Source organism: Humulus lupulus, chromosome 1 (assembly GCF_963169125.1).
Source record: "Humulus lupulus chromosome 1, drHumLupu1.1, whole genome shotgun sequence".
NCBI lineage: Eukaryota > Viridiplantae > Streptophyta > Magnoliopsida > Rosales > Cannabaceae > Humulus > Humulus lupulus.
Genome location: NC_084793.1, coordinates 298,321,193 through 298,332,549, shown reverse-complemented (window position 1 = coordinate 298,332,549; position 11,357 = coordinate 298,321,193).

Genomic DNA, 11,357 nt, shown 5'->3' with positions numbered 1-11,357 from the left:
AAACATGTGATTAAGCCGCTAAAGGTTTATGTATTAAAAAATTTGGTCAAGCCAAAAACATTTCCATTGATAAAAAACTTTGTTCTTACACGGGATCCCGAAAACACAAGTTTAAAAGTTGGTTACAATACCAAGGTTACATAACAAGTCGATCTAAGCGGCAAAAGTTGGGTTCAACCCTAGCTTCCTCGAGTATCTCGGTCGTGGAGGTCGAGCAGACTGGATATGTACATGTCACTGCTATCACCCTCCGACTCATGGCTGGCCAATCTTCTCTTTACCTTTACCTGCACCACGAAGCACCCGTGAGCCAAAAGACTCAGCAAGAAAACATATTCAATAATTTACGGAGTAATATATTAGACTAATAGTAATAACTGAATCTAGCATAAACATTATACAAATCAGCAACCATAAAGTTGCAAAAGTGCATGTCGCACTCCCTTTCAATTTGTTTGGCATCCGAGCCAGTCAAGTGCTTGGTGTGACGACCCTAAGGTAGGGTATGTCTGCCACATACTCGTAATTCTAGGGTTTACGAGTATGTTAGGCACTTGACCAAATGAATTAAATAAAAAGATACTAAGAAATACAGAAAAATTTTAAAAATTTATATAAACGTATTAATAGAAATTATTACACGTATGAATACTATAAAATTAATGTATCCATATAAAAAAAATCTAAACCACTATTGCATTGCTACTGAGTCCGTGCTCCACAAGTTGCTCAACATCTAAAGCCACACCTGGAAAATGTTGGAAAATAACATAATGAGCTAACGCTTAGTAAGCGAATCTCATGCATACACATACACATGAATGTCGTGAGTTTTTAGTGCGCATACACTAATATGCTGACTTATATACTTATGCAGTTCATTTATTGCTCATGCACTTTCAAACTTTACTTTTATGCTCTTTCTTTTACTTTCACATTTTTATGGGCCCGATTTCACTTGTGCACACTGTTTGATTCGGCAAATGCCTGCAGGGCTTATAACACATATCATATAGAATCCCATGGGTTCTCCTCTGGCTAGCCATTATTGCAGCTAGGCTCATCATAACACTCATTTCATCGTTGCCATAGCTGTCATACTTATTACGCATATGGAGGAGAAAGACGGAAACATGGCAAGCATATCTAAATGGTCAACTCTGACCTAGCCCACACTAGTGGGCAGCCACTATAAGGCTTGTAGACCTCCGTCTTCTTCATTGCACTTACTTAATAGTTTCATCGAAACAGTGGCACCCTTTTTAAACATCTTATTATCACTTTGCTTAAGCCTTGTGTTATTAAAATGTTTAATCTTTACATAAGACTTTTCAAGGCATTTCATAACTTTTCTCATATTCTTATGCATGGTCTTATATCACATAATAATGTATCACATACTGTACATGCCATGCATACATGTAGATGCTGAAATGCCAATGTTCATGTTCATGATTCATGTTTGATGGTATTCAATCAAGGCATTGTATCACATCTCATATAACTCAAAACATCTTTAGTCATAATACATGAAACTTTGGGTTGGTGGTGTTGTTATACCTTAACGTAGAGTTATGGCTCAACTTTAAGGTTTTCAGCCTAAAAACTTAAATGCTTCATATATCATAATGTATAACAAAATCATGAACATAAAGTAATCCACATATCCATCAACATAAGAACACATACTTGCACATAATTCATATCATTCTTAACCAAGTAAGACATCTTTCACATATCACGGAATTCATCAATTACATATCACACAATACCCTTATGGTATTCATATAACCATTCTTCACATACTTATCATATGCATCATCATCATACCATACTTAACTCATCAAATGTACAAAATCAATGTAGTCATGCATCTTACACTTAAGCACAAAAGGTGAGATTTACTTACCTTAGGTCCTTAGCTTATTTTAAAATTGCTCAGCAAGAGTCAATCAATCAAATCCATACAAATCCTATTCAAGGCACATCATTTATTAAATTCTATCAAAATCGTAAATATACACTATTGATAGTGTATATTAACAATACCATAAACTATATGAATGATAATAATAATTATTATCAACGTAATACAAATAACTCTTCATATAAAACATTGCTCATTTAATAATGTACTCTCATAATAATAATAATAACAACCACAACAATAATAATTATCATCTATAAATAAACTTATTTCAATAATAATAACAAAATACATCAATAACAATACATATATGAATGTATATATATTCAAATAGTCATTTTATAAAAAAAATCATATTTTTAACATAAAATTGTAATAATCAATATAATGATAATAATATAAATATAAATATTTATATTATTATTAATTAGTCATAATATCAATTCCAGTGATATAATAAATATACTTTCTCCAAAATTCACTGGTCTTACAAATATCAATAATTGTAAGAAGCTAATATTTGATATTATTTTAATATTCAAATATTAATATACAATAATAATGGTTAAATAATAGGTTTACTATAAATCACACTTTATATATATATATATATGAATCTGTATTCTTGATTTACTTAACAAAACAATAACAATAATAATTAAAATTAATTAATCATAATAATTTCCATATTAATGGAAAATCAATTAAATATGTATTTTTATAATTTATTTAATATTTAATATTTTCTAGAAAATTGGACAGCACAACGGCTATAAAATGGACAATCCCAAAATCAAAACATGTATAAAAGATACATATATATAATCACAGACAGCCAGTATAATTACAGAAAATATTCAATATATCAAGAATATATAATTATATATTATAAATACACATAATAACAATTACTCTAATCAATAACAATATAGGTCAAAGAATTTATACCACAATGATCGGGTTCCACAACAAGTCAAACGATGATTTTCTGAGACTCAAAACGTACTTCGGAACCTCGAACACTAAGTTTCGACCGTCGGTCTACGGTGGATCGCGGTGGCTCGTGGTGGGCCCACCACCCAACTATGGTAGATGTAGGAACAAGTTATTGAGTTTTGAAGCCCACAACACGAGGAACATGATGGTGGTGACGGATCGGCAAACGGATGCCCGAGGTGGCCGAATCGCAACTTTGAAGTCGCGGGGTGGCCGAATTTAAATCGAGTGGTTGAGGCGTTTAATCGGCGAGTGAGCTCTAGATTCCCGCGTGGGACGATAGTTCGGAGGCCTCTGAATCCAACGGTCCGGCGCGTGGCTAAAAGTGGTGGCCGGAAAGTACTCCTACGTCGTCGGCAACAGTAGCACGCAGAGAGAGAAAGAGAGAGAGAGAGGGGCTCGGGTAAAAAGAAAAGCTGAAGCCTTTTCTTTTCTTTTTTTATTTTTTAAAATTACACTTGGACCCAAAATACTAAAATTCTTTTCAAATAAGCCCTTTAGCAAAACTTTCTTAATTTTATAAAAATCCCCAATTAAAATTATATGACATTTGGGTCCAATACTTGACTACTCAAGTTTCTCTCTCTTTAATCTCATTAAAAACATAAAATGATATTTTAAATACTATTTTTCCATTACTATTTCTTAAATTTGTAAACTTGTACATTTTATGTATTAAAACTCTGATTTATAATAAAAAAATGTATAATGAAAATGTTGGATATTACACTTGGTGCACCCCCAAGGTGGCCCAGCCATGGTGGCCTGCACTCCACGTGCATAATGCTAATCTCAGCTCATAAGCTGAGTCCTGCAGGTCCTTGACTTATAAGTCAATCCTCACATGCCCCCGACTTATAAGTCGAAGCTTTAAGACCCTCGACTTATAAGTCGAGCCCCTAATATCAGATATGCCCTCGACTAATAAGTCGATCTCTAACTATATATCACAACAATTCCCTGGTTTATAAACTGAGCTCCCTAGTCACAGCAGCAGACGATCACATATTCCATTTATTATACATATACAGATGCAATGTATTATAATACATTTAATCAAACATACATAAGCATAATCATAATCATAATCATAATCATAATCATGCGCATTCATAGGCGTAACGCCTAAATCAAGATTATACTAAGCATTTGGGCCAAGCCCCAATCATGTAAATCATATTCTGGGTGCAGTTTTCTTACCTTCAGTCCAAGTGTAAGCTACCAATAACGACTCTTGAGTACGATCCCTGATCTGAGCCCTTTGCGTTGACCTAGTCACAACCATGATAAAGAATTCCATCAACAACGAGTGAATAAAGGCTTCCGGACCGAGTCCTAGCCTTCGAGACATTGAATTCCACCAATCACGGTAGTAGAATCGATCCCGAGCTCAAAAGGTTAAGTTCCTGCACTCAAAACCTTCCCGAGGTCCAAAAACACCTTAAGAGTCGCGGCCCCATGCACTTGTGCCGCGGCCCACCCCAAACAGAGGCTCAGCCTTCCTAAAACTCCAGACACGCGCTGCGGCCCAGCCTAAGAGGCGTTGCGGCGCGCCTTCGCGACAAATCCCTCCTTGGCTCCCTTCTTTGTTATAGAGGGTCGCGACACACCAAGAACAGGGTCGCAGCTCGACCCCTTCGAACCCAGAATTTTGGGTTTTTCCCTTAGCCGAACCCAACCAAAAACAACCCAATCTTACTCAAATCTTTAGTTCAATCTCGATAATCAGTATAACTCCTTTTCAGTAACAGAGCCTAACTAATTACTTGGTTAAAACTCATCATAAATCCATAATTTACCCTCTAAACTCTAAAACATGAAAACACCAAAGCTCCCAACAAAATCACAGTAACATCATGAAGAAATTCGAAATTAAACCCTTACCTCTGAGATGATAACACCTTTGAGCTAATCCCCAAGTTTCCCAAGCACAATCCTTCAATTTCCTAAGTTTTACCCTTAAATTTTTCTCAAGATTCTCAAACCACCAAGAAGAGGGAGAGAGAGTTACGAGAGAGAGAAAATAACTCTGTTTTGTTACCCCTCAGTTGAAGAAACCTCTAGTTAATCTCCAATTAGGTATAAATGACCTAAATGCCCCTAGGCCAGTTCAATCTCTCCAAAGCCATACAAGGGCAATTCCGTCAATTTCTACTTCTCGTGACTCCCCGAATGTTCCTCTAAATCCCCAACTATCTCAAATTAATAATCATTTAATCTTCCATTACCCGATAAATCCCAGCAATGTACTAAATTACTAAAATACCCCTAAGCTCACCCTGAGCCGGGTATTTTACCCCGTTGTGACTTTTCCGCTAACTTGCTCACCAGGATCGCCTCGCGTCGAATAACCCAAATATATCCACATAATAATGTGGTCTCAATCACACAGACATATATTTGCAATTATACCATCAACGGGTAAAATTACCAAAATGCCCTTCTTATAAGAAACGAGCCCACATACATATATTTAACGTTTCTAACATGAAAGCATACTTATATTATAATATAATTCACATAATATCATGTTCATACTATATTAACACATAATTAAAACAATTATTGCCTCCCGACCCCATAATTCAGGCACTAAGTCATATTAGGGAATCTGGGATATTACAGGAAACCTGTAAGGTTTCGTGGGATATAAGTTGTATCTTCATTTCGATCATAATGATTAAATCTTATTTCAATGTCTTTGAAATACATTGAACAAAAGGTCAAAGCCTCATCTGCAACATAGCCTTCGGCGATCGACCCTTCAAGGCGAGCTTTATTTCCCACATAATTCTTCATTTTTTTCATGTACCTTTCAAAAGGATAAATCCACCTCATAAATACCGGGCCACCCAATATAGCTTCTTTTGGCAAATGTAATACCATATGAATCATTATGTCAAAAAAAGCTAGAGGAAAAATCAACTCCATCTTGCACAATATCTAAATAAGGTCATTTTGTGCTTCCTCCATATCTTTAACATTTAAAGTCCTTGAACATATTTGCCTGAAGAAATTGCACAATTCTGTAACGGTGGTCGATATAGATTTTGGAAGAAATTTGCGAACACCGAGAGAAATTAATCGTTGCATTATCACATGACAATCGTGTGACTTTAAGCCAAGAATATTTGAATCATTCTCAGACACTTTCTTCTTCAAATTTGAACAAAAGCCATATGGAAATCTAACTCCTTTTATAAACTGACCAAATTGTTGCCTCTGCGCCGGAGTTAACACATAAGGAGCATGCAACTTCATCAACTTCCCATTCTCATCTTCATAAATCCACAATGATTCCCTCACTCCCATCTTTTTCAAATCATATCTTGCATTAGTGGTATCCTTAGATTTATCATTGTCTAAGATGGTGCCAAGGATACTATCACACACATTCTTCTCAACATGCATGACATCTATATTGTATTTTAATTTGTTTGTACATCAATACTCAAACTCGTAAAAGTTACATTTTTTCCTCCAATTATCTTCATCTACACCTTTTTTACGTTTCACACCCCCAAATTGGACATGTGTTCCTGGAACTTGCACTACAAAAGCATTAACTTGTTCTAGTATATCCTCACAAGTAAACCGTCTCGGAGGACGTCTTATCTCAACTCCTCCATCGAACTTGGTGTCGCTTCTCATTTGATGAGTACTTAGCAAGAATCTTCCGTGACCAACATAAGATGTCTTACCGATCACTTAGATGGAATTTGTGTCTTCATTACACGTAGGACAAGCTTTGTATCCCTGACCACTCCATCTAGACAAACTACTACGAGCTGGAAATCGTTCACTGTCCACAAAAGGGTTGGCCGCATCTTGAACATCGTGCTGGTTGTAATATCTCTTGTATCAACTTCGTTAACCCACAGATCCTTCAACTCATCCACCAACGGTCTTAGAAATACATCCATGTGTCTTACTTGGTGATTTGGCCTAGGAATAAGGAGGGTCAATATGAAATAATTGTCTTTCATACACAACCAAGGTGGCAGATTATAGTTTGCCAATACCACAGGCCACAAGCTGTATGCGAGGTTCATGTTGCCAAATGGATTAAATACATCAGTAGCTAAGCCCAAACAAACATTTCTGAGATCCCTTGAAAAATCAAGATGCTTGCCATCAAAGTCCTTCCTCGCTGAGCCATCCACTGGGTGTCGCATCACCCCATCATCTTTTGATTTCCCGGTGTGATGCCATATCATGTGTTTCACTGTAATCCTTGAACTGTATAATCTTTTCAACCAAGGTGTCAACGGAAAGTAACGCACCACCTTGTGTGGAACTTTTTTTCCTTTCGTCACTTCAAAAGTAATCCATTTACTACTTCTGCATACTGAGCATGTCTATTTAGATGCATGCTCATTGTAAAATAAGCAGCAATCATACTGACACACATGAATGGACTTGTATCCCAACCCTAATTTTTTCAATCTCTTTTTCGCCTCGTAGTACGATCTGGGAATTTTGTTTTCCTTAGGAAAGGCAAGCTTTAACAACTTCAGAAATTCATCAAATATATTGTTAGGCACATTCCCTCTAACTTTTAGATGCAATAACTTTGCTAAAAAGTTCAGGGATGAAATCCAATCACAACCAGGATAAAACTCCGCTTCAATATCCTCAAATAACTCGGCATAATACTGACTCTCACTAGGATCCCTTTCTACTTCCTTAGTTGTCAGTAAAAGGAATTCTTCCATAATGTGAATCATCCCACCGTCTTCATTCTCATCAACCACCTCATCAACAATAATTTCTTCCACCTCACCATAAAAAATCCATTTATTATAAGCTTGATGAAAATCCCTATCGAATACGTGTGCCCGAACAACATCCAAAGATTCAAATCTATTATTATTGCATCTCACACATGGGCACCTAATTCTTCCATCATAATCTTTATGTTCCGATGCCATCCTTAAAAAAACTTGTAGACCATTCCAATATTCTTGACAACCACGATTTCTCAATGTTGTCCAAGTCTTGTCAATCGTCATCTAAAGTGTTATAAGAGAGTATAAGAAATGGAAGAAAAAGGCAACTGCCCTAATCCTATCATTTTAAAAAAAAATTATTATTTTAAATGTTTTATGATGTCTTATGAGAAGTTTTATGATCTCTTATTACTTAATTAATTATTCTAAAATTAAATTATTTTTTTATTTATAATTACCAAAGTGGGGACTCATTGACTCGTGAAACATGTTCAATGTAAGAGAAAAAAAAGTGGGGACTCATTGACTCGTGACATGGTAGCACTAATTGGAAATATGTTTCATAGACAAGCAGCCAAAGCAATAAAATGAACATATGTTCAAGCAAAAAGAACAAAATAACATGATTATATGCACTTATTGTAGTTTTTTTTTCTATACTCACTTTTTTTATTAAATAAACTATCATAAATTTGTTTCAAAAAATTTCATGCACAATCTAAAAAAAAAAACATTCTCCCTATTAAAAAATCAATTTTCGATGAAAGTTAGTTAGTACTCTAAAAGCTTTCACTTATTTGACTAAATACTTTTTTTTTGACAAAAATTAATAAGTAGTTCAAAAAATTTGGTGTGACCGCTAATAATGGCAATGGTTGAACACAGATGTGATATAATTAGTTTGTCTCATTTTTAATTTAAAAAATAATTAAATTTTTTTTAAATAAAAAATAATTTAAAAATTATTAATAAATTCTAAAATTATTTCACTCATTAAAAAATTATTTTAAATTTTAAATTAAAAAATATTAAATTATATTTAATTGAATTTGTATATTTTCTAGCACTTAGTTTAATTAATCATAAATAATTAAGAAAATGGTGATAAAAAAAATAGGGGTGCTAATAATCTGATTGATCAAGTTTAAATCATCTTTATTCAATATTAAAAAAACATTATATTTTAATTAATACTAAACCATCCATTATTATATTTTATAAATTAATTTAAATTATTACTTAAATTTTGATTTTCACCGGAACAGTCCTATAATTATTTATATATTCCTATATATTTTTATTTTCATCTTTGTTACTAATTTTCACTCCGTGGACAAGAAAAACAGCAGGAAAGAAAGCAATTAAAAAAAAGAGCGTTTGGTTTTGTTGTATGAATTCTGAATGTGTTTTTTGACACTTGGTAATATCTACCTTTTATATAAGCTTTGATTTTGTTAGTTTATTCTAGTGCCAGCATTTACAGATTCAACAAAAGAAGTAAAAATGTAAACAAGAGTACAATTACGTATTTATCAAAATAAATAAATGAACAGTAATAAACGAAGAACAAACATATATCTTAACGATAGATGCGAATATTTACATACCAATTATACTAATTAAAGGACTCGAAACTCAAATATTATGCACTAAACAAATACAAAATAATTTTTTCAAAAAAACATGTCCAGATAAAGAAAAAATTAAATACAAAAAACATGTCCAAACCTGTCGAGGGTGTGCCGCGGTCTTGGGTGTGCCAGCGTCGTGGGTGTGTCGCTATCCTGATAAAGAAAAAATTAAAGACAAAAAAAGATTGTCACTGACCAAAAGATACAAAAGCTACACGAAAAAAATTCAAACCAAAACGAGGGTGTGTCGCGGTCTTGGTCGTTCCCTTGCGCCTGAGAAAAGAGAAGATGCCTAAGGAGGAAGAGAACACAGATGAGGAGGAAGAGAACACGAACACGGCTGAGAGAGGAAGAGAACAAGGCTGAGGAATAGAAGACGCGGACCAGGGTTGAAAATATTTTAAATTGTAAAAGTATTAGCAGCGGGGTCCACCGCTAATAATAGTATTAGCGGTGGGTAGTCTGTCGCTAATAATAGCGATTTCTCGCCACTAATTAGCGGCGGATAGTTCACCGTTATTAACGGCGATTATCCGCCGCTCATAATACTTTAAAAAAACCTATCGTTTTCCTAGTTATTATATTTGGTATATTAGCAGCGGACTGTCCGCCACTAATAATGGTACATCCGCCGCTAATAGATATTATAATTTTTTTTAAAATAATCAACACATTATAGGAGTTCGCCGCTAATAAGCTTTGCAATACCGGCGAACTGGGTCCACCACTAATAGTTTTTCCGCAAATGACATTAATTGTTGTAGTAGACACATCATTTTTTAGGGCTCGCACGTCCTAAAAGAAATTTTTTGAGGACTCTCAATGAGTGTCCTAAAAAGTATATGAATTATTTTTAGGGCTCGCATCTAGGTTAGTGCCCTAGAAAAGTGTCCTAAAATCTTGTTTTTGTAGTAGTGGGGGTATGAATCGCACAATATTAGCTATAAAAAAAGATCTTTCTCAAACAAAGGAGGAGCACGATTCTCTTATTACCATTACTATATCGAAATCTCTACTCACTTTCTTGACATTCTTACTCACACTTCTACACTCCGATGAATAAAGTTCAACATTTGGTCATCGATCAGACATTGAAACAAGAAGTACTCATTTGCTTTTCTTATTTTCTCTCTACTTTGCATTACAAGTTTACTGACTTGACCGTCATTGTGTCTTCGGTCGACATCACTTGAGCTCCAAGTTTCAGTCTTCTTTTTTCTTTATTTTGCAAGTTCAGTGGCCACAAAGGTTCATTCAGATCATTATAGATTTTACCATCTTCACATATATATATATACATATATATGATGACGCATATAAAATTATACTATTACCTCAAAGGTTAAATACAATATTTGATATTTTTATAACACTTATAATACAATGATATTTTTCTAAATTTGAGAATTTTTTGTATGAAAACAAAAGTAGTATATTTCTAAAAAATAGGTCATTTTTACTAGGAGCTTAGGCTGGCCTGGCATGGTATTTGCTAAAATAATAAAAAATTAGAAGGAAAAAAAAGGCTTGTTAACCTTACATTTTTAATTTATTCATTTAGAAACAAGCCAGTTGACCTTATCTTCAACTTAGCAAGCTCTATCTCCTACATTTTAAAATAAAAATTAACAATCTTTTTTTTCATTAGAAATAATATTTATGTAAATTTCATGTACTTAGTGAATGATGATGTTTCATTAGCACCAACAGAGAAAGAGATTTGTTGTGGTTACAAAAATGGCTGCAAATAAGGGTTATATTTCCATCAAAGAACTTTTCTTTCGAAATGACACCACCAAAGATAATAATGTATTGAGCTTAAGTCTAGTGAAGCACACAGGGCGGAGAATTGGCGGGTCGTGCTCCTCCGTCTCTGTACCTGCCCCATCCCCGCTTATTTCCCGTTTGGAGTGTGGTGAGGAATCCTCTATTGGGGCGCGGTGAATTCTCACGAGAAACTCATTTATTTAAAAAATAAATTTTAAATTAAAAATCGTAAATTATATGTAAATTAAAATATTGCACAATATTTATTATTTAAAATATTAAACATTAGCCTAAATAAAATTTAAA